This window comes from Sciurus carolinensis, chromosome 4 (genome assembly GCF_902686445.1).
Source record: "Sciurus carolinensis chromosome 4, mSciCar1.2, whole genome shotgun sequence".
In the NCBI taxonomy this organism is placed as follows: domain Eukaryota; kingdom Metazoa; phylum Chordata; class Mammalia; order Rodentia; family Sciuridae; genus Sciurus; species Sciurus carolinensis.
The window spans coordinates 146,569,956-146,594,047 of NC_062216.1; the positions used below are offsets into that span (position 1 = coordinate 146,569,956).

General features: G+C 40.7%; 1 long non-coding RNA gene across 1 annotated transcript; it reads left to right on the forward strand.

Moving 5' to 3' along the window:
• The first annotated feature begins 13,413 nt into the window (after positions 1 to 13,413).
• LOC124981995 (uncharacterized) lies at positions 13,414 to 22,294 on the forward strand. Its single transcript, XR_007108155.1, has 3 exons — positions 13,414 to 13,567; positions 17,845 to 17,954; positions 21,944 to 22,294. It is a non-coding gene; the product is annotated as an uncharacterized LOC124981995 (long non-coding RNA).
• The last annotated feature ends 1,798 nt before the right edge of the window (positions 22,295 to 24,092 follow it).

Genomic DNA, 24,092 nt, shown 5'->3' on the forward strand with positions numbered 1-24,092 from the left:
CAAAACCCCCGTCTTTGCCAAAGCAACCAAAGAAGTCAGACTGTATTTTACTTTACTGCAAGCGGCAGCTCAAGGTTGTACTACTTTGTATTCCTAGAATGTCAGCATCTTTGGAAGTTATTTTCAGTGTTGCTTTGAAAAGTCTTCTAAATCAGCAATTTCCAGCCCTCTCCCCATGGAGTTTAGGGAGCAAGTGGCGGAAGGGGAAGGGATGTAGAGGAGAAGGTGCCTCGGAGCATTTGCAGTGTTTTCCTCGATCTTTGACATTCCATCTTCTTCCTCTTCTTTGTTTTTGCTGTGGGCACCACTCTAGATTTCTGATGGGGAAACAACCTCTGTATTCTTTCACTCAACAAACATTTATTGAATGCCTATTAAAGGGCGGGCACCATCTCTTGTACCAGGCACCGGTGAACAAAGCAGGCAAAGTCCTCACCTTGGAGGAGCATCCATTCCAAGGGAGGGAGACAGAAAGAACGTGATTATAGATCTGCTCAGCCCACGGGCAGCCCCAGGGCCTCACCCACCAGCAGGGGATTCCAACATTCTTACTTTCCAGGTAGAAATAGTTGTTTGTGTACAGCAGCAATTAGACACGTGCTTCAGACGAGGAAAAGCAAATTGCTAATTTCAAGTAAGTTCAAAGAAAGACTATCTTTCAAGGAGACATCTATTTCTGTGGACTTCAGTATTTCTTTCCTCTACTCATTTGGAACTTTTTAGTGAATACCTTGTATTTGTGCAATTCTCTAAGATTGCAAAAGGCCCCTTCCTGCACGTAATCTTATCTGGTCCCATGAAAGGGACTGAGTAGGTATTATCCTCATTTGACAAGAGAAAACAGACACGAATGACTTGTTCAAGTGACTAGAAGCCAGGCCTTCCTCTTTCCTGGTCAACATCATGGCCCTGATTGATTTCTCTTCTCCACTCACTTCTTCTCCATCTTTTTCATCTACAATTAAGTGCTCTGCTGCTATGGATTTGATTGGCATTAGCCACAATATTTTGCATTTTGTAATTTTTTTACAATGCAGGAATCAAACCCAGGACCTTGTGTACACTAAGCAAGTTCTCTACTACCAAGCTACATCCCCAGCCCTCATAAGATTTTGATTAGGAAACAAAGAGACATACACATACCCTATACACATCCCTGTCATTTTCTACCATTGTTTTGAGATTATTATTTGTAAGGAAAAATTATTGGTGTGGAGCTGGTACTTGACACCAGGCAGGACTGTCTGATTGCAGAATCCTCTTTCCTATTCATTTTCATATTAGAGTCAAACTTTATTTATTTGTTATTTTTAGATATACATGACAGTAGAGTACATTTTGACATATTATATATGCATGGAGTATAACTTCCCATTCTTGTGGTTATCAATTTAATACCTACTCAGTTCTTTTCATGGGACCAGATAAGATTATGTGCAGGAAGGGGCCTTTCACAATCATACTCCATACATGATGTGGAGTTTCACTGGTCTTGTATTCATGTATGAACATAGAAAATTTAAGTCCAATTCTACTGTCTTTCCTATCTCTCACCCTTCCCTTCATCCTTCTTTGTCTAATCCAATGAACTTCTATTCTTCCCTCCTCCCCTCTTATTGTGTATTAGCATCTGCATATCAGGGAGAAAATTCAGCCTTTGTGTTTTGGGGATTGGCTATTTCACTTAGCATCCATTTCAGTTCCATCCATTTACTGGCAGATGCCATAATATTATTCTTCTTTATGACTGAGTAATATTCCATTACCTATATGTACCATATTTTCTTTATCCATTCATCTGTTGAAGGGCACCTAGGTTGGTACCATAGCTTAGCTATTGTGAATTGAGCTGCTATAAACATTGATGTGGCCATGTCACTATAGTATGCTGATTTTAAGTCCTTTAGGTATAAACCAAGGAGTGGGATAACTGTGTCAAATGGTGGTTCCATTCCAAGTTTTCTAAGGAATCTCCATACTGCTTTCCAGAGTGGTTGCACCAATTTGCAGTCCCACCAGCAATGTATGAGTGTACTTTTCCCTGCACATCCTTGCCAATATTTATTGTTATTTTCATTCTTGATAATTGTCATTCCATAGAGTCAAATGTTAGTTCAACTCCCTATTTTATACATTACAGAGCAGAGGCACTAGCTAGTGGGTAAAGAGTCTACTTAAAGTCACATGATATATCTTAACCATTAATGAAAGTCTTGCTTCTACATTACCTCCCCCAACCAGAGGGAAGCTACAACAAATCTTTTGAGATTTGCCTATAAATGTCGGAGGAATATTTTCTGAGAATTTGAGTAGAGAATTTAGAGTGGAATCTTGTCCAACCTGTACTCACAAACTCAATTATGAGGTTATCTATTTGATCCTAGGAAACATTTCTAAAGGACTGAAAACTGGCCATATTCCAGTAGAAGCTTCCAATTCCACCTGGGCCTGTTCTGATAAGAGAAAACTTGGAGAACGATTATCTGTTTCATAATAGTGTATTTATCTCAAGCTTTCAGGGGAGTCATCGTTGAAAAACTCATAAGCGGGAAGTTAACTGCTGTAATAAGCTGATGGGGATAGTTCAGGTTTTTATTACTTTTGTTTTGATTGGTTTTTTTTCTTTTCTTCTTTTTTTAACAGCTCAATAAACCACACTGAATGTTAACAATCCATTAGCTCTGAAGGAAACATTTTTAGCTCCAAGAAAATTCCTGCTTGTTTTCAAATCTGAATTTGTAAGCACAAAAGCTCTGTTTCATAAAAAGGTCTTGTATTGGTTGTTCCCACAAGATTAGTCCTATTGATCTGAAGCACTTGTGCTTCTAGAAATGAAGGACATTGTCAATTTTTACCATTTGTTCAGAAAACTGTGCTTGGACCTGTGTTATTTATCCAGCTGGGTATACTGACTAGGACAGAGAAGATCAAAGTAGCCAGCGATTGTGTAACATCTAAGATAGGCCTGATAATCAATCAAGCCTGGACCTGATTACAAAATGCTATCTTCCACATTCTTTCAGGATGCATGTGAAGGCAGTGTTGTCTGTAATGGCCATAGCACACTTAAAGGATTCCTAGAACTTCTTTTAGTCCATTCAGTTGTTATGCTTAATTTTCCAGAAAGTGAACACACAGTGGCACATGCCTATAATCCCAGGAACTGAGATAGGAGGATCAGAAGTTCAAGGTCAACCTCAGCAATATAACGAGGTCCTAACCAACTTCTTGAGACCCTGTCTCAAAATAAAAAACAAAAAGGGCTGCAGATGTGACTCAGTGGTAAAACACCTTTCGGTTTAATCTCTGGTACCAAAAGTAAAAACCTCTAATGCAAAATTTGCATCAATAGGGATTGTCAAAAGAACAAATTCAAAAAGATGTGATAGAAAGTCTGCAGAACTCTGTGTGCCTCCCCTAGATGGGCCAGTTCAGCCCTCTCCAGGAAGGCTGCCCAACCACATGTCCACTCCTGTCCTTTCTGCCTGTACTCATTCCAATGGCAGGAGGGCAGCAGAAAGCCCACAAAAAGACACTCACTAGGGAAACGGCTCTTTCAGTCCAATGTTTGGAATTGAATGTTCAGTAAAAGGACCGGGGGTAGGAGAGTCAGAATAGGAAGAGGGAGGAAAATACAAGGTGCTTTAGCCAAAAAGCAAAAATAGAAAGAGCCTCCCTAAAATGGAAATATAAAAATAAAATCGAAGACAAAAACCATGGACTGCATTTACCTGCGAAGCAAGAAAATAAAGGAAGCAATTTAAACCAGAAGGGTGCAAAAGTGGCAGGTGGTACAGGGAGCCCCCACCACCTTCCCCAGTGGGTTGCAAGGGTGGGAGGATCCATTCACACCAGGCACTTCCAGGCCTGGCAAAGAACTGCTCTCTCAGTGACGTCTGGCCCAGCTGCTTGGAAAGGAACTTGTGTGAAGGTAGGAGGGAAAGGATTGCAGAGAACCCGCTGGCATGCCTCTTCCCTCTGAGTTGGAATGCTTCTTAGAAAACTTTAAAGGCTGACAGCTAAATTTAATCAGGGTTAAATCACTGAAATGAGGATGATGTTCTTATGCAACAAATGGAAAGCAATTCTGCCAGTGCTTTCCCTACAAGGTAATGAATGGTGCAGGCTCCTAGGAGCAGCCCAACCATTTGGAAATGTTATGAATTCAGGGGAGGCAGGAAATGTGAAAGTCTGGTTCATTGCTAATATTGTCTTCCGGGGATTTCGGGCCTGTAGGTTGAACAGGCAGGGTTCCACAGCTGGTGTTGTGTAATGAGTGAGCATTCGCTCCCTCTCGGTTCAGTGAAATTCTTCAGACGTGGCCTCCTAACTACATTCTATATTTAAGACAGCCGTTTTCTCTAAGGAACTCCATGTGTTTTCTGTAAAGGAGCTTGCATCAACCTTACAACCAGGGACTTGGACTAAATGAAACACGGTTTGTTTCAAGATAGTTGGGCAATCTGATTTTGTGCCAGTGCGATCATTTGAGAAAATGTACAGATCCAGTTCTGGCTCAGACTGGTTTGCCCCGTGATTTATTTTCTTTAAAAATAAATGTTAAGTCAACAGTGATAAGCATATACGCTTGATACGATGTGATTAGAAGGGTACTTTACCTCTGTGGTTGTCCTTCCAAAAACCTGTAACCCCTGTCTGACCGTGAGTAAAAACATCTGATAAATCCATATGGAAAAACATCTACCAATTACCTCACCAGTGCTCCTCAAGGTCACCCAAAACAAAGGAAGTCTGGAAAACTGTCACAATGCAGAGGAGCCGAAGAGCCTGACAACTGAGTGTAATGTAGAATCCTGGATGGGATCCTGGAACAAGAAAGGCCACTTGGGGAAATCTAAGGAAATCTGAATAAGCATGGGCTGTCATCCTGAATAATGTGTCAATTTCTGTTCTTTAGTGGTGACAAATGTACATAATTCAAGTCAGAGGTTATCGACAGGCAGATTGGACGTGGGATATATGGAAACCTTCTGTGCCAGCTTCACAACTTTTCCATGAGTCTGAAGTATTCTAAATTAGGTGTTTATTTACTAAACCAAGTTAGTTTGGCTCAGGGTTCTGCAAAACCAATAATTTGGGTTCATTTCAGTTTTCAATTTATGGTTGGTTTATGCTCCTCTTCCTGACGCCTCATTATTATTGTATTTTATCAAGAGGAAATTTGAACCATAAGATTGAGTTGAACACAAAGTGAGAGGCAAGGTGACGAGGAAAATCTCTCTTCTGGAACTCACCTCTCTGGTTCCTCATCCAAACACCTGGCCTATCTATGGTCCTTACCCAAGTATCTTCTGCCAAGTTGCTGGGTGAAAAAGAAATTTCAAGTATTGCCTTTTTAAGGGTTTATGTGTTTCAACAGGCTACTTTGAAGAAGGAAAAGTGGGTGCTCAGGAATGATTTTTCATAATGGAATTTCTAATAGAGAGTCAGAGACAGAAAATGATCCCATTGGTCCTCAAGCCCCTTCCACTCAGTAAGCCAGTCCCTACTCACACAACACAGGGTCAGCCAGTTAGCAATAAAGCAGTGGTCATAAATTCTGATTCTTAGGGTTATGACTTCCCAGCATCAATCAGGAATGACAAGACTTTTCTCCCAGGTGTATGAGATATAGTTAGTACAGGGGGCAAGTTCAGAGGCCCATGAGCAGGAGCTAAGCTCTGAAAAACAACCTGTACCTTGTTTTTTGGTCTTTAACAGTTCAAGATGTTGTTGTCAGCTATCTAATGAAGCTCTTCTGTGATGAAAGATCATGAAAGACTTTGGACTCATAAAGTCCTGAGTTCAAGTCCCCACTTCCAAGAGTGCCATTTCCTGCCTGTGTGGCCCAGGTCAGTCCACTTCATCTCACTGATCTTCACATTTTCCATCAGGAAACACAAGGCTAATCATAATCCTGCCTTGAGGGATTGCAGGGAGAATTAACTTCCTGAAGAATGTGAGAGCCCCTGGCCCAGTGTCTGGGATGCAGTGGTGCCCAGTGAGTCTTCTCCCGCTCCTGCTGCCCTTCCTTGCTCTCAGAGCCAGGACACTGGGGTCAGGCACAGCCCAGTGGCTGAGCTCCTTTCCCTAAAGGGTTCTCTCTGTTCTCACGAGATTAGCATTTCTAGTGGGATCAGGAATTCTTCTAATTCATTGATTATTAATCTTGAAGTTTGCAAATAATCGCCTCTGTTTTGTGCAGAATCAAGAACTTAATGCTGTTTTAGGGTGTACACTTACTTCTTATTATTTTGCTGTTATTCAGTGGAAAAGTTCAATTTTATCCCACTAGAAATTATCTGGGTGGATCTCTTGCCAGACAATTAAGGTTAATTGAACCCAGGAGCTATGCAAAGTAGACACTTAAAGAGGGTTGTTTAAAACAAGACAGGAACTGTCTGTTCACAGGAGGCCCTGCAGCGAAGGATGCCAGGACCTCAGGAGAATTGTGGGAAACAACCAAGCAAGAAGCGAGGTGCCTGCCTACGAAGGCTGAGAGTGGCGGAGAGACAGAAGCAGAGGAAAAAGCAAGCGACCAGGCAGGGCAAGCAGGAGTGCCCCTCACTACAGAGGTGGTCTGGAGGTGCAGAAGCTAGGAAAGTTCCATAGGGAACCCTGAGTGGAGACTTTTGACAGCTGCCTTCATGCTAAATGTGTTTCTGTTATTCTAAGAAGATCAAATTTAGCTGTTAGGTCTGACAGTGTGGCCTGCCGAATTGTACAGTTTACAGCAAACAGATGTAAGAAAGCTTCTGCCTCTCTATAAACCCAGCCAGCATTAAGGTCAGGTGACCACACTTTTATCGTTGCTTTTATTTTTCACAGTCTGCATTGTAGCCTAACAGTGATAACTGTCAAGTAATCCATCATTTGGGTCAAGCAAGATCTTGAGCAATTCCATCAAGAACTTTCTATCTTTGACTCAAAAGGGTCTTCTAAACCATCAGGGTGAAAAAAAAAAAAGACATTAAATTTGTTTATTTATGTATTGTAGTGCTGGGAATTGAACTTAGAATATCATGCATGCTAGGCAAGCACTCCATTGCTGAGCCACATTCCAGACAAAGATGTGAATTTTAATGGTTTTATTATCAAGTGTTCTTTGCTGTGTTATTTTAGAAAACTTTTGTTTTTCTTTTCCTTTCTTTCTTCTTTTTTTTTTTAATTTTTTAGTGCTGTATATTGAGTATAATATACATTTTAGTGCATGCTAAGTATGCACTGATCCCCTGAGCCACTAGGCCTTTTGAAAACCTTTTTAAAAATAATTTCTTTTTTAAAAAATTTTTGTTTTAGTTGTAGATGGACACAGTACCTTTATTTCACCTGTTTATGTGGTGCTGAGGATCGAAATCAGTGTCTCATGCATGCAAGGCAAGCACTCTACCTCTGTCCAAGAACCCCAGCCGTTAAAAACCTTTTAATAAAATAGGTATACCTGTTTGTGATGGAAAATTTTGAAAGAGAGTTCCAACTAAATAAATAAGTATTACCCATGATCTCATCAACCAAGGATAAGGTTTTTAACATAGTTGTTTTCTTTTAAAATTATGCTTACATTTTCAATATAAAAGTATAATGGAAAATGTGGAAAAGAGGAAAAAGAAGAAAAAACTATTCTCCTTAACTACTACCTGAACTTTGGTATATTTTTTCCTCAAGTTATATTTCCATCTCTATGAATAACATTCCCTCTGTTTTATAGTGTTGTGATTCAGATCTGAAATGTCCGCCAAAGATCATGTGCTGAATGAGGGGTTGGTGGCCAGACTGTGGTGCTGTTAGGAGGTGGTGCAACCTTTAGGAAGTGAGGCCTGATTAGAGGAAGTTGCTAGGGTCAGGCCTTTGAAGGGTATAGTTCATCCGCAGTCCCTTACTCTCTTTCTCTCTCTGCTTCCGCACAGTCATGAGGTAAGCAATTCTGTTCTGCCATGTGCTCTCCACTATGATGTTTTGCCTCACCATAGGCCCATAGGGCCAAGCAACCCTGGACTGAAACCTCTGAAACCCTGAGCAAAACTAAATCCTCCTTTAAGTTGTTCTTCTCAGGTGTTTTGTCACAGTGACAGAAGGTTGACTACCATACAAAAATTGGGATCAGGAGTGGGGCCATCTCTATGACTATACATAACCATGTGGTTCATTAGCCTTTGGAACTGGTTTGCAGAAAGAATTCAGAAAATTTTAGAAGCTAGAACGCTGCAAGCAGAGCCTACTGGGAAATCTGCTGGGAATTCAGAAGACCACAATCCTGATAAGAATGGAGGCAATAATGACTGTGTTGATGAGTTTTCAGAGGGACATGAGGACTCTTTGGGGAATTGTACCAGAGGCCCCATATGTTACATTTTGACAAAAAAAACTTGTCTACACTTTGTAAATAAATGCCCTGAGATTTTGTGTGGGACTAAGTTTAAAGGTAATAGACTAGTTTACAGGGCAGATGAAATTTGAAGGCAGCACAGCATTCAAGAGGTGGCATGGGCATTGCTGGCTGCTTTTTGCCAGATTTACAATGAGAATCATGAGCAAAAAGCAAAGTTGAAAGAATTGAAAAATTTGCAGTTTGGTCAGGAAAAAAGGAAAAAAAAAAAAGTACATTTAATGTTGCAGTCAAGGAGCATGTAGTTGCTTAAGAGATTAGCACTAGTAAAAAGAAGCCAAGTACTTTGCACTGGGTCAATAGCAAAAATACCTTTAGGGCATCTCAGGAATTATCCAGACCCCACCCTTTGGAGTCTCAAGAGTGTAAAAATATAAACTCATTTACAAGAGATTCTTTGAGAACTCCCAGGTAAACTATTCCCTCAGAGCTGCCTAGGAAGTTGTTTCCCCAGGATTTATTTCACCATGCTCAACCACTCAGGTACTCAGAGACTGCTGTAGCCATTGTCCAAGAAAGCCTGGATACTGTTCGTTCACATTAGCAACAGACTTTGGCATTGTCCACACAAGGCTGGTTTGGGAGGTATGCAGAATGCAAGAGTTATGGGGTCATAGAAGCTTCTACCCAGATTTCAAAGGAAGGCCTGGGTTACAGGCAGGTTTGGAATCCCTGTAGGCAGCATTATAGTCTCTGTGGGGAGGCCCTGAAAGGGCAGTGCATGAAGATGTAGAAGTGAAGTCAAAGCTGCAATGGAGACCCCGGGAAGCTGGAGATGCCTGGAATGTGAAATGTCTGCCAAGGAAAGCTGTAGGCAATGAGAAGAACCAGCCCAAGAGAGTGGCCATGTGAGCTATGGCCTGCAAGGTCATAGGGATGGGGCTGCCTAAGACCTTTGAAGATCATGTCTCACCACCATATGCCCTGGATGCTGGACATGGAACCACGAGATTTAATCTTTGCCCCGCTAAGTTTCTGCCCAGTCCTTCCTTGGTATTCGCCTATTCTTTCCTTTTTTAATGGGAATGCTTACCCTGTGCTATTGTACGTTGGAAGTATATAACTTGGTTTTTGATTTTACAAAGGCGCACAGGTATGAGTTTTGCCTTGAGTCTGAGAGGAAACTTTGAACTTGGACTTTTTGGCAACCCTTGAATTTTTGAGACTTTGGGGACTCTGGAAGGTGTATTAAATGAATTTTGCATTATGAAGTGGACATGAGCCTTTGAGGACCAAGGGTAGAATGCTATGGTTTGTATCTGAAAAGTCCTCTAAAGTCAAGGTGCTAAATGCTTGGTTGCCAACCTGAAGCACTATTAGGAGGTGGTACAACCTTTTGGAGGTTGGACCTGTTTGAAGGAAGTAGGTCACTGGGGACAAGACTTTGAAGGGTATATATTTTTTTACCCAGTTCCTATCTCTCTTCTATCTCTACTACTCCCCCCACCCCTGACACCCCCACCTGCTTCTCGACAGCCTTGAGGCGAGTAGTTTTGCTTTGCCAGATGTTCCCTGCCATTATGTTTGTCTCACCACAGGCCCATAACAAAGGGGCCAAGTGACTATAGACTGAAACCATGGGTTAAAATAAATATTTTTTTTCCTTTAGGTTCTTTTTCTCAGGTATATTGTCACAGCAACAGAAAACTCTCACACAAGGTTGCAGATAAACTGTATATGCAATTTATTTTTAGGACACCTTCTCATAACATTGTAACAAGGTCTTTAAGGGTTACAAGTTTTCTCTTTAAAAACCTTCATTGCTAGTCTCAGACTAATATCATATTGAGTAGTTATATTGTTGCTTAGGTCAAACTGTCCCCTATAGTTGAAACTTAGTTTGTGTCTGTATTTTGTTATTAGAAATAACTCTGAGTCAATTCTACCACAGTAAATTTTATTTAAGATCCTGGAAATGCTATGATTTTCTTATCTCAAGTTGTTTCTATTTAAATAACTAACAGATATTTATGGAGCACCTGACAGATATAAAGTGCTGAGATAACTAAATGAATGAGATATAGGTCCTGTGCTCAGGAGATTGTAGTTATATGTTGGAGACAGATGTTTACACAACGTATTTTGATTCACCTTGAGAAGTACTGTAATAGAAGTGTCAGGCCCAATGAGATAATGTACAAAAGTCATTTAAACTGTACTTGACTCTTAGTAAATACCCAATAATAAAATGATAATAATGATGATGATCACAGTCATTGAGTTTCTGATAGAATTACTTAAATCCAGTCCCTATGATTCATATTTATGAGAAAGCAAAATCAAGAGAGCAGCAAAAATTTTGCCACAAAATTTGTCAGTGAAACCCCATGTATGTCTAGACTATGCCAGCAAAGAGACAGACTAACAAGTTCCTTCTAATCACTAACACAAAGTTCCTCCTAGAACAAAAACTCCTTCTGTAGGGATGTTCTAAATGTGTGATATCATTGCAACTTGAATGCTGTCAGACAATGACTTCCTTTCTAATCATGACGTGGGTCAGATAGAGCTATTTTCAGACAAGACATATGTCAGTTCTATTTAAATATATATCAGTAGGCATATGTCTACTTCTATTTTAAAAATTACAACTTTGGGACCAGTGCAGATAAGGGAACTCTAAAATTTTCCATAGGTAGGACTTTTGGCATATAATTCCTGATTCCCACCACTGCCTTGGCAGCCAGGTCCGCAGACCTGAACGATAGTTAATGTTTAAAAAGGTACAGCATGTTCTGGTTAAGAACTCTGCTCATTTCCTCTTCCTGATGGTGCTGCTGTGCTTGTAGGACTCAAGAAAAGGCTTTTCATTACACACAAATGCATGAAAATGATGCTCAAGTCAAAATAAATATGAGATTAAAGTCACTTGGAGATAAGGAAGTTGCAGCCTTAAGGAAAAACCGGAGTTGGCTTGGAGTTCTGTGGGAGGAGGTTTACTGTAGCTTGTGGAAATAACCCACATCCATGTGTAAGGATTTCAGACAGGAAATGAAGGAAATGCTGCATTAAACTGAAAGCACAGTGGGATTTAAATAAGCTGAATTTAGACTCTCTGGTGAGAATTGGATCAGGGCACTGCTGGCATGGGCTCGCCCTCTCATCTACAGTAGTAGAATTACATGGTCTGCCTATCAAATACAGAATTCAATACACTTTCAGTGCTCAGCTACTCTCCTTCCTCTTTTATTAATTCCATTTCTCATTAATCCCCTGTAGGATGTTCTGTGCAAGCCAGATCCAAGCAACGACCGACATTTCCCATAAATGATGTACCCGATCTTCTTCCTACCAATTCAATTAGTTCCACTTCCTTCCAACCTTACTCCAAACTCCACTCATCTGAGAAGCTTTGCCTGATTGACCTTATGGTCATTACTTGTCATTGCAAACCCTCAGCAGTTATTTGTGGATTGATTTACTCACTATGACTGTGTGTGTACTTGTGCCTGACATTGGGCTTGGTGCTAAGGCCACACCAGTGAGTAAACCCTAGTCATTGCCCTGATGGAAGTCAGAGTTCACATGCAAAAACATCCCAATAAATGTGATAAGAGCAATGAATTCATTCTCTGGGGTGTCAGAAGGCTTCCTGGAAAAGCTGATGCCAGAGCTGAATTTTCTGGGAAGACTAAAACTTGGGCATATAGAGGAAAGTAGAGGAGACATAGATGGTACTGGTGGTAGGTAGAGTTGGCCAGAAACAGATGAGATTGTCCTATATGCCATCTTATGCTTGGGTATGTGAGTAGTTTTCACTTGATGAGAAGTTCTCTGAATTTGGGTTCTTTTCCTATGATTGGATTGGAAGCTCTTCCAGAGACCATGTTTTCATCTTACTTTGCCTTCTTCCCCATGGGTCTCTTGTAGTTCCCAGCAATTTTTCCAAGAGTGTATTCCATTATCCTGGGAAATCCATTGCCAACTCACTGCCCAGTGTGCCCCTGGCCACACTGACCACCAGTGAAGCCATGGAAAAATGTGCCATGCTCTCAGCTGCAAACCTTTTGTCAGCTGTCAGGATGGACCCAGGACAACATGCAGGTTCTATGTGGAGCAGCCATTTGAAGCATGCATTCAGAAATCCCATAAGTCCCCATTACATACCATCCTTCTACTATTTCATATTCTTAGCCTTTATTGTGATAACATAAATTTTGCCTTCAAAAAATGTTGCACCATTATTTCTATTAAGATTTCATTGGATGATTTTAAAAAGTCACTATGCAAGTATGGAATGGAAGTTCTAGTCATCTTACGGAAACAAAGTAATCATTTTAAAAAAATTAAGATCTTTAGCTGGGCATCATGGCACATGCCTGTAATACCAGTGACTCAGGAGGCTGAGGCAGGAGGATTGCAAGTTTGGGACCAGCCTCAGCAATTTAGTGAGGTCCTAACAACTCAGTGAGACCCTGTCTCAAAATAAAATATAAAAGGGACTGGGAATGTAGCTCAGTGTTTAAGTGATCCTGGGTTCAATCCCCTGTACCTTCTCAAAAAACTAAGATCTTAAATTAGTGTGGTTGTACTTTATATAAATGTAGTTGTTACCTCAAACGTTGCCAATACTGAACTGGCTATGTAGCTCAGTGGTCAAGCTTACCTACCATGCATGAGACCCTGGGTTCAATTCCTAGTACCACAAAAACAAAACAAAAAGTTGCCAATGCTGGGTGATTTGTGATCTTTCCTTATTTTTATCTGACTTTGCAAGGGGAGATATTTAATGTGCAATAGGCCAATGCCTCATGACTTTGAGAGCTTTGTTGAATCCTGTGCTTCACAATGAGAAGTATGAACTCCTGAGATTGAGGTCGAGGGTGGATATGTGTGCAGTTTCTAGCCTCATATTTGGCCCCTAGGTAAACAGACCTCCTCCACATTCCAAGGCTGCCAAATTGCCATCTTTCATGCCTGGATAAATCCCAATCTCCCCACTGCCTGGGGTCAGAGTGCAGTAGGGAGGAGAGATAGAACAACAAAGATAGGGTAAATTCAAACAAAAAAAGACAGAAAAGAAGCACTGAGCAAGTTTTGCAGGCTTTGCTACTCCCAAGCTGTCATTTCAAGGTTATGGCTTTAAAACAACAGAAGGCAGCTTTCCACCTGCACCTTCCTTAATGGAAACAGCCAGGCTCCAGCCTGCCTCTGGGAAAAAGAAAACCTTGGAGTATAAAGGTAGGTGGGGAACTGTGGTCAATGAGCCCAAAGCTTTTAGAATTACCAAATAAAAGATTGGGATCTTTGCTTCTAATGACCCAAAGGAAGGGCCTAAATAATATGAGTATGAAAATGAAACTATTGACCTGTTTTAATTTCCTCAGCTAGTATTGCCAAACCCCGGGAGTATCCTAATAAGTAAACAACCTGGATGAGATGGTTAAATAAAAGCCACTTAAACCCAAGGTTTCGTTACTGAGGATGAAATAGGGCAAGCAGTATTTCCTTATTCAGCTAAATTTCACAGTACCCCAGTCGAGTAATCAATTTCGAACATCTTAGAAAAACTTGGATGCAAATACTTTGGGAAAGCAAATAGTACTTTCTGAGTGACTTGTACTCCAAGCCTGTATGTCCTCTTCAACCTGAGGTATTAATAATTAACTCCAAAGGTAACTATAAAGATTATTCAAGCCGGGCATACTGGTGTGCCTGTATTCCCAGCAACTCCAGAGGCTGAAGGATCACAAATTCAAAGTCAGCTTCAGCAACTTAGTGAGGCCCTAAGTAACTTGTGAGACCCTGTCTCAAAATAAAAAATACAAAGGGGTAGGGGGTGTATGTGGTCCAGTGGTGAAGCACCCCTGGGTTCAATTCTTGGTACCAAAAATAAATAAATAAATAAATAAATAAATAAACAAACAAACAAACAAAAATAAAATTACTCAAGTTTCTCAAGTCCTCACACAGTAGGTACCTGAGGTAATTTCATTTCTCCTTCTATGCTGACTCCCTATCCCCACCATCTTGGATGTTGACTACATAACCTACTTGTGGTGACTCTTTACTCATCTCTTTTCTCCTGGCAGCACCTTGAAAACTTACCAATGACAGAAACTGTCTCATATGCTGCTCTTCCCATGGAAAGTCACACACAGATGGACAGTGTGTACTCCATGGACACTTGTTTCTGTACCTGCAATGAACTGCACCACTCTTGCTTGACTTCTCCTCTCCCTCCATCACACAAGGGATGTTGGGAAAGACTGAAATGCTTTCCCAGACTTCAATGGCCTTTTCCCACCTTTGAAGACAATAGGCCAACACGAATGGAACTCTAAGCAATGAAGGCATTTCTTAACATATGTTTAGATAATTAAAGGACGATGCCTGAATTTCTCAATCAGGACAAGATTGCTAGAGAGATTATTCCCTAAATGAATTTTGAAGTACAGTCCCAGCAAAATGTAACTTCAAAGCAATTATCTGGTCAAGAGTACATTTCATAGATAACTCCATAGTTTTATTGTATGCAGTTCTCTGATCTGTTGCAAAATACCAGCACCTTGCACGGGCCTTGTTGATACCATCAACCACCAGGCAGGGAACATGTGGAGAGACTTGAACTTTTATAGATGAATGAACTATATAGACAAAGAAAAGACACTGAAAATTGCTCAGTCTCATTTCACAGATCAGCAAGCTAAAATCAGAGGAATTCCAATCTGCCCAAGGTCACGAGGCTAGGTGAAGGTTAAGCCAGCTGGATGGATCCACATTTAATGGCTTCTGGTCTGATACTTTTATTTTCTTAAGAAGAGTTTAAGTGCCTGCTACATGCTTAGTGTGTTTGAGATACAAAGATGAGCATGACACGATCCTTTCCCTCAGGGACCATTCATTCTATGAAGGAATGAACAATGAGCAATAATCACCTGTATAGCAATGTAAGGTGATGAATGGAGAGGACATGGTGATGGCCAGGACTAGGATTAGGAGGGTGAGGCACCTACAGGGAGCCCAGTGACACCAAAAGTTCAGCAATCAAGATAAAGAATATTATCCCAGCAAAGAGTGTCAGCCTAGCTGAGACCTTTCTGTTGGCTCAGGCTTCAATATGACTCAGGGAGATACTAGTGCCAATTCTGCCTTTTATTTAACATTTCATTTATCATGGATTTTTTTCCCATTAATTCTGATTGTTTAAAATAATGCATTAAAATATTCTTTATCTTTACCTCAGTTTTTTGGCTCCCTCTCCCGTAAACTTTGCACCTGAGGCCAGGGCCGCACTCTCACCTCCAGGAGAACCTCACAGAGGCAGGGCGAGGATGGGAGGGAAAGGGGAGAGGAGCCAGGTCTTCCGGGTCTGTTTCCAAGAGGCCTTCAGAACAGCTCTGCATTGACTTGTCTGTTAACAGTTGTGTAGGGGTTTGCTGTATTCCTTGCTTGGAAGAATGAGGTTATCCAGTTTAAAATAAGAGTTTGAAAAATTCTTCTAATCATGAGGAAAGATTGGATTCAAATACATAAGGCCATCGGATACAGCTTGGGATTCAAGTGTTTGAGTTGAGAGAATGATGAGATGAAGCAGGAGAGGAGGCATAAGGGTCTGAAGAGATGACTCAATGTCCCACCAAAGATGTGATGGGTTTCAGAGCTCAGCTGTTTTCTTTCCTTCCAAGCTTTCTCTGCAGAACTGTCAGTAAACTCACTTGAGAGAAATGTTTGGTCATTTTACTAGAACGAATGACTCGCTTGTATCTCTTTGTTCACCACAGAGGAGAACAAAAAGGAGAATTGTAAAAATTTGACTGTCACCATAATCTTCTTTTCTTAGACAAATGCTTAATAAATCTGGAGGGAAAAGAACAGAGTCAGAGAAAGAAAATATCTTAGAAAAAATTCCTAAAATGGAATTAATCCAGTCAGACATTTTTGGGGACTGCCACACTGCACAACTCGAGGGGGTGACTTCTCCTTGTAGCTTATGTAAATGGTGTCCTTGGGAATCATGGAACGTATAACCAGTTGATTATAGGTGGTATAACACTTTATGACAGTCCTTGAGGTATCCAACTGCCAATAATGGCTTGTGTTCACATTTGGCTGATTGGCAGATCCTAAATCAAACCATTAGGATTGCTAATTTTTAACAAGATGGCTTCTCAAGTTTGGGAAACTGTTTGGCAGTTTTTTTAAGAAAGAGAGGTTTTCGTTCCTTGAATCTTTACCTTTGTTAGCACAGAAGAGATGCATGTGTATATTGATAAGTGATTAATGTGACAGCAGAATTGGGAAGAAGCCCAGAAAGTAAAGTCTGCTAACAAAGACTTCAACATCAGATTCAAACATGATATATTAATTAGATTACATACAGAACAAATCTGATAAGACCAAGGTTTGTGAAGAAAAGGAAAAAATTTACTCTCATACACTGTCAGCAAGAAGTAACATGGTATTTTTGAAAGACTATTTGGAGAGTTGGGTATGTATTCAAAGTCTAAATTATATGCATATCAAAAAATTTAAGGACTGGGGTTGTAGCTTAGTGGTAGAGCACTTGCCTAGCACGTGTGAGGCATTGGGTTTGATTCTCAGCACCACATATAAATAAACGAATATAATAAAAAAGTCTGTTAAGATCTAAAAATATTTTTAAAATTTTAAAGCAGGTTTAAAAACTATGTATAGAATGACCCCACCAAAAATAGATGTGAATACAGGAAAAAGAATGGCAGAGAAGGAGGCTGACCTGGAGAGTTTGTCAACACATCTATGATATTAAAGCCATGAGCCCAGATGAGAAAACTGAAATACAGAGTTCTAACAGCCAAGTGGTGTCAGAACCTGCCTCTGGAGCTCTCTGGAGTTAAAGCCATGGAGTTGAGGAGGAACCAGCAACGGATGCTGAGAAGGACGACCACAAACTGATGGTGTTATGCAGCCTAGTGAAAAAAAAAAAAAATCAGGAAGAGGAATTGAAAGCCCTGTCTGCTGCTGCTGATTGACTCTTCAAGATCAACTGAAGGTCATCTGTTAGCTGTAGGAACCAGGAGGTCATTGGTGACCTCCACAAAAACAGTGTTGGTGGAATGTGCAGGTGACAGTCTGATAGGAGTGTATTTAACAAAGAACAGGAAGAACAGGGAAACAGCAAATGAAGACTCCTAGAATTTTGCTGCAGAAAGAAATGAACCTGTAGTGAAAGTGGAAATGGGGCCAAGAAAAGGGTCTTGTCTACTTATTTATAAAGATGGGAAAAATAAGAGTTGTTCATATGCTGGTGAGAATGATCCACGGGAAACAGAGGAAGAAAGCGATGGTGTGGAAGAAAAGAGACTTGCTGGAGCAATGTCCTTGGGTAGGCGAGGGAGATGAATTGGAGCCAGGGAGAAGGGGGAGGCCAGTTCCTTCCACCTCCAGAGAAGGGAGGCGGGGTGTACGGCGGCAGACACTGCAAGGTGGGCAGGAGTGCTGGTGGAAATTTCCATTGACGTCAATTTTTCTCACAGAAATATGAAGCAATGCCGTCAGCTGAGAGTGGGAAGCCTGAAAGAGTGGAAGAATGAATCGACTAGGGAAATGTGATGTGGTCACAGAGAAGATCGAAGGAGATGAACAGGTATTACTTAAGGACAAGGGAAGGAAAATAGGCATGAACTCTCACTCGGCAACACAGCATCGGGGAATTTTTCTTGATTAAGGAACTTTGTCTTGTTCACTGGCAGGATGTTTTGTAAAAGCAAGAAGTTAGAAAAATTCAGTTAATCAATTTATTAATCAGTGCGACCTTTCCATTGTATTTAGCATATACATTGATAATCAAAAGCAATTGATCATACATTTGGAAGAAGAAGAAAGTCCCCATGTTTGTAAAAACAATTGTACACTCATATTTATTCATAAGTATCTACATGTTTAAAACTGGTCATTTTTGCCAGGATGGATTACAAATTGTCCATTCTCTCTATTGACTAATTTTCTGATTTTTCTATAATATGTAAAATAAGAAATTTTTAATGAGACAACATCATCATGAACCTGCTCAGTGTTCTGTGCTGCAGGTTCCTTTAGGTTTCGATGACTCTTGGATGCCTTGTGGCCTGCCTTGTGCACTGCCTCCATCTGGTAATGCCCTGGTAATGCCATGGCACCAGACCATTACCACTAAAGCCACCCTGGCAAAAATAATTCCATATTTTACCTATGTGACAATTTAACTAAAAGTGATGATTTAGTTTAAAAGTGTAGGCATTGCCAGGCCTCATGGCACACACCCGTAATCCCAGCAGCTTGGGAGGCTGAGGCAGGAGGATCACAAGTTTAAAGTCGGCCTCTTAGGGAGACACTGTCTCAAATAAATAAATAAATAGATAGATAAATAAATAAATAAATAAATAAATAAAAATAAGGGCTAGGGATGTGGCTCAGTGATTGAGCACCTCTGGGTTAAATCTCTGGTACAAAAAAAAAATATGGGTAGGCATTAACTCTAATCAACAACTCAAGCTGTGATTAATCAGCATATAAAGTGACAAAATAGAAATCCACTTCTTACACTTGATTACTACACATATGGACTATCCTTACATAAATCGACACCTGAGAGCAGTTAGTTAGCATAAAGAAATGTTAGAAGTAGGCCAGGCAGGGGGATGCATGCCTGTAATCCCGGTTACTTGGGAGGCTGAGAAAGGAAAATGGCAAGTTCTAGGCCAATCTCAGCAATTTAGTGAGACCCTGTGTCAATTTTTTTTTTTTTTTTAAGGGACTGGGGATGGAGCTCAGTGGTAGAGTACCTCTGAGTTCAGTCCCTGGTACCACACACATGTACACACAAGAGAAAGGTCAGAAATGTTTTATGGGTGAGTTAGCAGTGATGAGAGGACTTTCCTGCCCTTTTATGGGCCAGGACACAAATTGGCTAATTTCAACAGCCCGTACCCACTCAGGTCTGAGGTCTCTTAGTTCTGGGTGCTTCTACTCTGGAGGTTCTCCGTGCTTGATCCAACTCATATATTGCCTACAAAATCCTGCTGGGCGTACATGAACTAGTCCGCCTCTGGCTGTGTCTTTCCTGTAAGGTGCTTATGCAGCAGGAAGGGAGCTGTCCAGAGTCATAACGTCTGCTGTGCTGCCTGCTTGCTGACATCATTCATATGTTGAACCTATCTGATCTGAAACTTGTGTGGTTCATGACACATTCAACTGGTTTAGATCAAATACCACTTACCGTTCTGTTAGAGGAGACTACCAAAATTTACCAGGAAGAACCTCATGATTGTCTGTTGACCAGAATGGTTTAGACCATTTACTGCAAGTAAAACAACAATATTCTGAAATACATATAATTGACAGTGTCTTAGTGGTCTACAAGTGGATGTAAGATCATATTTAGAGACTTTTGCTACTTTTATTGGCATGTTATACACTATTTACATTTCAGTGGTGTGCCATCTATGATGTAGTTTTTATTCAGTCCTTGGCCATCTCTCCTATAACCAGATTGATGCCCCAGGTCCCTGCTGTATGGTCTCTGGCACTGCCACTCCCACAGGGATTCTGAGTGTTCTGCAGGAGGCCATCTGCCTTGTTTCCACAATGTGCCGCTTCCCTTTGAAACAGCTTCTCCAGAATTCAGATTTCCAGCACTAAGTTGGCATTTCTCTGATCTACTTGCTGCTTATGCACTATTAATGTTTGGATTATACCAGATAAGTTTGGAGGTTAAAATTGATTCATGTGAATGGATATCTGACTAAGAAGTAGACATGACCTAGAATAAACCCACGGTTTGATATTGCATAAACATGTTTTATAATCTGTTTAACAGTAAACTCGATACTTCCTGAATGTGTTGACCATAGCACACCCTTTTCTATTAGATGAGGAAAAAAATCATATTTTTCTTCCTCTTCAGAAACAAGGAAATTATTAAACTGAGAAAATCTGGTTGCCTACAGTAATGCTCTTTCGTGGACTGTTCTTTTCACCCTGTATTCTTTTTTCATCTTCTCGTGTAGGGCTAGAGAAAAACAACTTTCATATTTGGAATGGTGGCATTTAACCTTCAGTTTAGTGTTTTAAGTATACCTGTCTGACTGTGACCAGAGATCAAAGTGAAAATCAGTGATAATGGGACAAATCAACACAATATTTTCTCTGATATAACACCCTGAGAGGAACATGGCATAGATTCTTTGCTATTTCTGGACACATACACATATCGATCATAAAGAAACTTCACACAAACCCAAACTGAGGGAGATTCTACAAAATAACTGGCATGGACAAAAAAGAAAAATTAAGGCCATAGAAGTCAAAGAAAGATGGATGAATCATGTTGGAACAACAGGTGAATTTGAATGGGAGGTGTGGCTTACATAGTGACATTAGATGGTGATAATATAAATGTCAATTCCTGCCTTCGATAGCTGAACTGCGGTTGTGTAGGAGAATGCCCTTGTTTTTTAGGAAATTCACATTGATATTTCTAGTGGGTCTAGAGTATCAGGTCTCCAACCTTCAATTGTAGGTAGGTAGGTAGGTAGGTAGGTAGATAGATAGATAGATAGATAGATAATTATAGAGCAAACATGGCAGAATGCTAGCAATGTGGGAACCTGGGTAAAAGGTACATGATGGTTTCTCTGTATCATTTTTAAAATCTTTTCTGTATGCTTGAAAGTATTTCAAAGTAAAAAGTAAAAAGTAGAGAACTTCCATGTGTATCTTGGAAGTAAGAGTCATTTTACAATTAAAATGGAAATGCTCATGACCTCCATAAAACAAATTACAAATATCTATGTCTATAGATAGTAGATATCCATACACATATATGACATAGGTAAGTTTGTTATATAAATGACTTATTTACCTACATCTGATATATGTGTATGCATATAATTTGTGTGATCCTTCAGACTTGCTGAAGTAGAGCGTGGCTGAGCTCCTGGGAGTCCCAGAGGTGATTTGGTTCACAGTCACCATGACAAACCGCCCTCTAAACCAGGCCTCTGGGTTCCAGAGCTCTCAGGTGAACCTGGGAGAGAGGACATTCTGCTTCTTGGTTGCTTCCCTCTCTCATTCCATGCCCGCCGTGAACTATTTTTCTCTCTTGATGCTTCACACACTAAGGTATAAAATACCTGATAACGACTCAGTGTAGCTTCCTAAACTGTGTTCCTCAAAATACTAATATGTCCCCATAAAACAAATGAAAACAAAACCAAAAATACTCAGGTGGTTCTTGGATTGAACAAATCTGTAGCTCCTTTGGGGGAATTTATAACACACTTTAGTTTATAAATGGCTCTGAAATAGCCTGTCTCATGTTGCTTCTTTCAGTACTTTGCAAACATTTTTGACTATGGAACACGTTCCCAATTAACAACTGTCATGTAACACCCAGTGACGCTTTTGTTCTCCAGGGCTGCAAGATCCTATAGCACAGGCAAGGGAACCGCCTAAAAGGGGGTCCTGCCTCAGGTGGGGCTCACCAGGGCTGGACTTAGTTCTCCATTCTGTGTCAGCTCTGTCTGCAGAGTGACTTTCTATTGGGATTTCGGGATGCTGTAAGGACAGTGTCTAAGGCTCCGCCTTTTACCACAGGGGAAGAAGGTGTTTGTATTGCACCCACTCTGGTCAGACTACCCCTCAACCAACCACGACTCAAGGGATACAGGACTGTCCTGCTGGCTTGGACTCTTCTGGACTCGTCCCGATGGCTTCTAGGGTTCCTTCCATTCGTGCTGGCTACACGATGGGGAGAGGTGGAGTAGTGATCAGAATGTCTTCCACTATGTGACACTGAAACTGGCCGGGCATCAGCCTCCTCTGTGTCTCTGGTTACCTGTCCCAGAGCAAGGAAGGGCTCCTGAGTAGAGTCCCTTCCTCTTCTGCGGTGAAGTGTGGAGGACCAGGGCAGCGGCACAGGCAGAGCACCAAGGCAAGGATACGAATGGCAAGACTCAGGGCTGGGGTGGAGCTCAGGGGTAGGGCATTTGCCTGCCATGTATGAGGCTCTGGGTCCAAACCCCAGCATTGCAAAAAAAAAATAAAATAAAATAAAAATAAAGAATGCCAATGTACTGAGTTGTCTTTTTTTTTTTTTTTTTTTTTTAATTTTAATTCCAATGCTTTCTCACAACTGGCTTTTCCTTTTTCTTTAACCCCACCCAGATTTCCTGTAAACCCTGGCTCTGGAGCAGCACACTGGTTACTTTGACCTACATTCAGGACACTTATGAAATGAACAAAGATTACTCACCAGTTCCCTCACTGGAACTTGCATTCCAAAGGTTATTTTCTTATCTCTCTCTCTCTCTCTCTCTCTCTCTCTCTCTCTCTCTCTCTCTCTCTCTCTCTCTCTCTCTGGTATTACTGGGGATTGAATCCATGAACACTTTTACCACTGAGTCACATAGTCCTTTTTTATGTTTTATATTTTGAGACAGGGTCTCACTGAGTTGCTGATCATCTAGCTAGGTTGTAGAGGCTGTCCTCTTACTTGTGATCCTCCCGCCTTAACCTCCCAAGTCACTGGGATTACAAGTGTACACTACCACACCTGGTCCAAAGGTTCTTTTAAGACTTTTACCTCAGAATTCTGTAGTAAAATCCTTCTCAACACATCCTTTCAAAGTGCTAAGAACTGAATTATTCACCATTATGACACTTGCAGTAATTTCCAAATAGCACTGGTGAATTCAAATATTTATAAGTAACTTTGCATGAGTCAGCCACACTGTAAGAAAACTACAACTTTAGATTAACATTGGAGCTTCAGGTTGATTGAGTATAAAAAATAAACAGGAATTAATGCAAGTTATATGTTCCCTCTTTTCCTGTGAAATGGTTAATGTTAATGTCACAAGTATGCTGCTTTCATAGAATCACATGGGTCATTATTCATCCATCACCCAAAGTAGATGTGAGATTCTTAGAGTTCAGGTATTTACTATAGAGCTATCTAGAGCAGGTGTCCAATTAGGGTCATCCCTCTCTTTCTTTCTCATCTTCATTTTCCACTTTCTTTCATTCCCTCCAAGCACTGCCCCACAGGAGAGGATCCAAGCCATTACTAACAATGAGTGTAACTAGTTGTTCCTGGTTATTCCTTCTTATTTCCCTTCTTGAAACCATCAGCCTTTGTCATTAGGTGACTATCTAATTCATGTGATAAATTACAATGTGAGAAGTCATGTTCTCTCTCTCTCTCTCTGTTTCTCTTTCTCTCACGAAGATGTGGGATCTTCAACGCCTACATCAAAACAATGACAAAAACTGAGAATTGCTACTCTCTTCTATTTACCCTAGAGATGAATTGGGTTTGCAACTTTCCTGAGTCCCTTTGGAGTGCTAGTGACCCTTGAAGCCTAACTTTGACCAAATATCTGCCTTAGGGAAGAGTCAGAGCCTGACATCTGGAGTCTCTTGAGGATCAAAATTCTTCCACCCTATTGTTGACTTGTGAGTCTCCTCTAGTCCTAGAATTTCTTTTACATTTACCAGTTGAGCAGATGTAAGCCTCAGGCTCCCAGAAACAGTGTAGATGATGATCACAAATATTCTATCTTCTCTTCCAAGTCATAATTTCCTTGCCAGGTGGTAATCTAGCCTCTCCTAAATCATCACCAGGAATGAGCTGCCCTTGACCTCTGAAGAGGTCCATTCTGCTTTCAGATAGTTCCAAATGCTTGAAAGTCTTCCTTATGTTTGGTTAAAGTCTACATTTCTATAATCTCTACCCTCCTTCTGC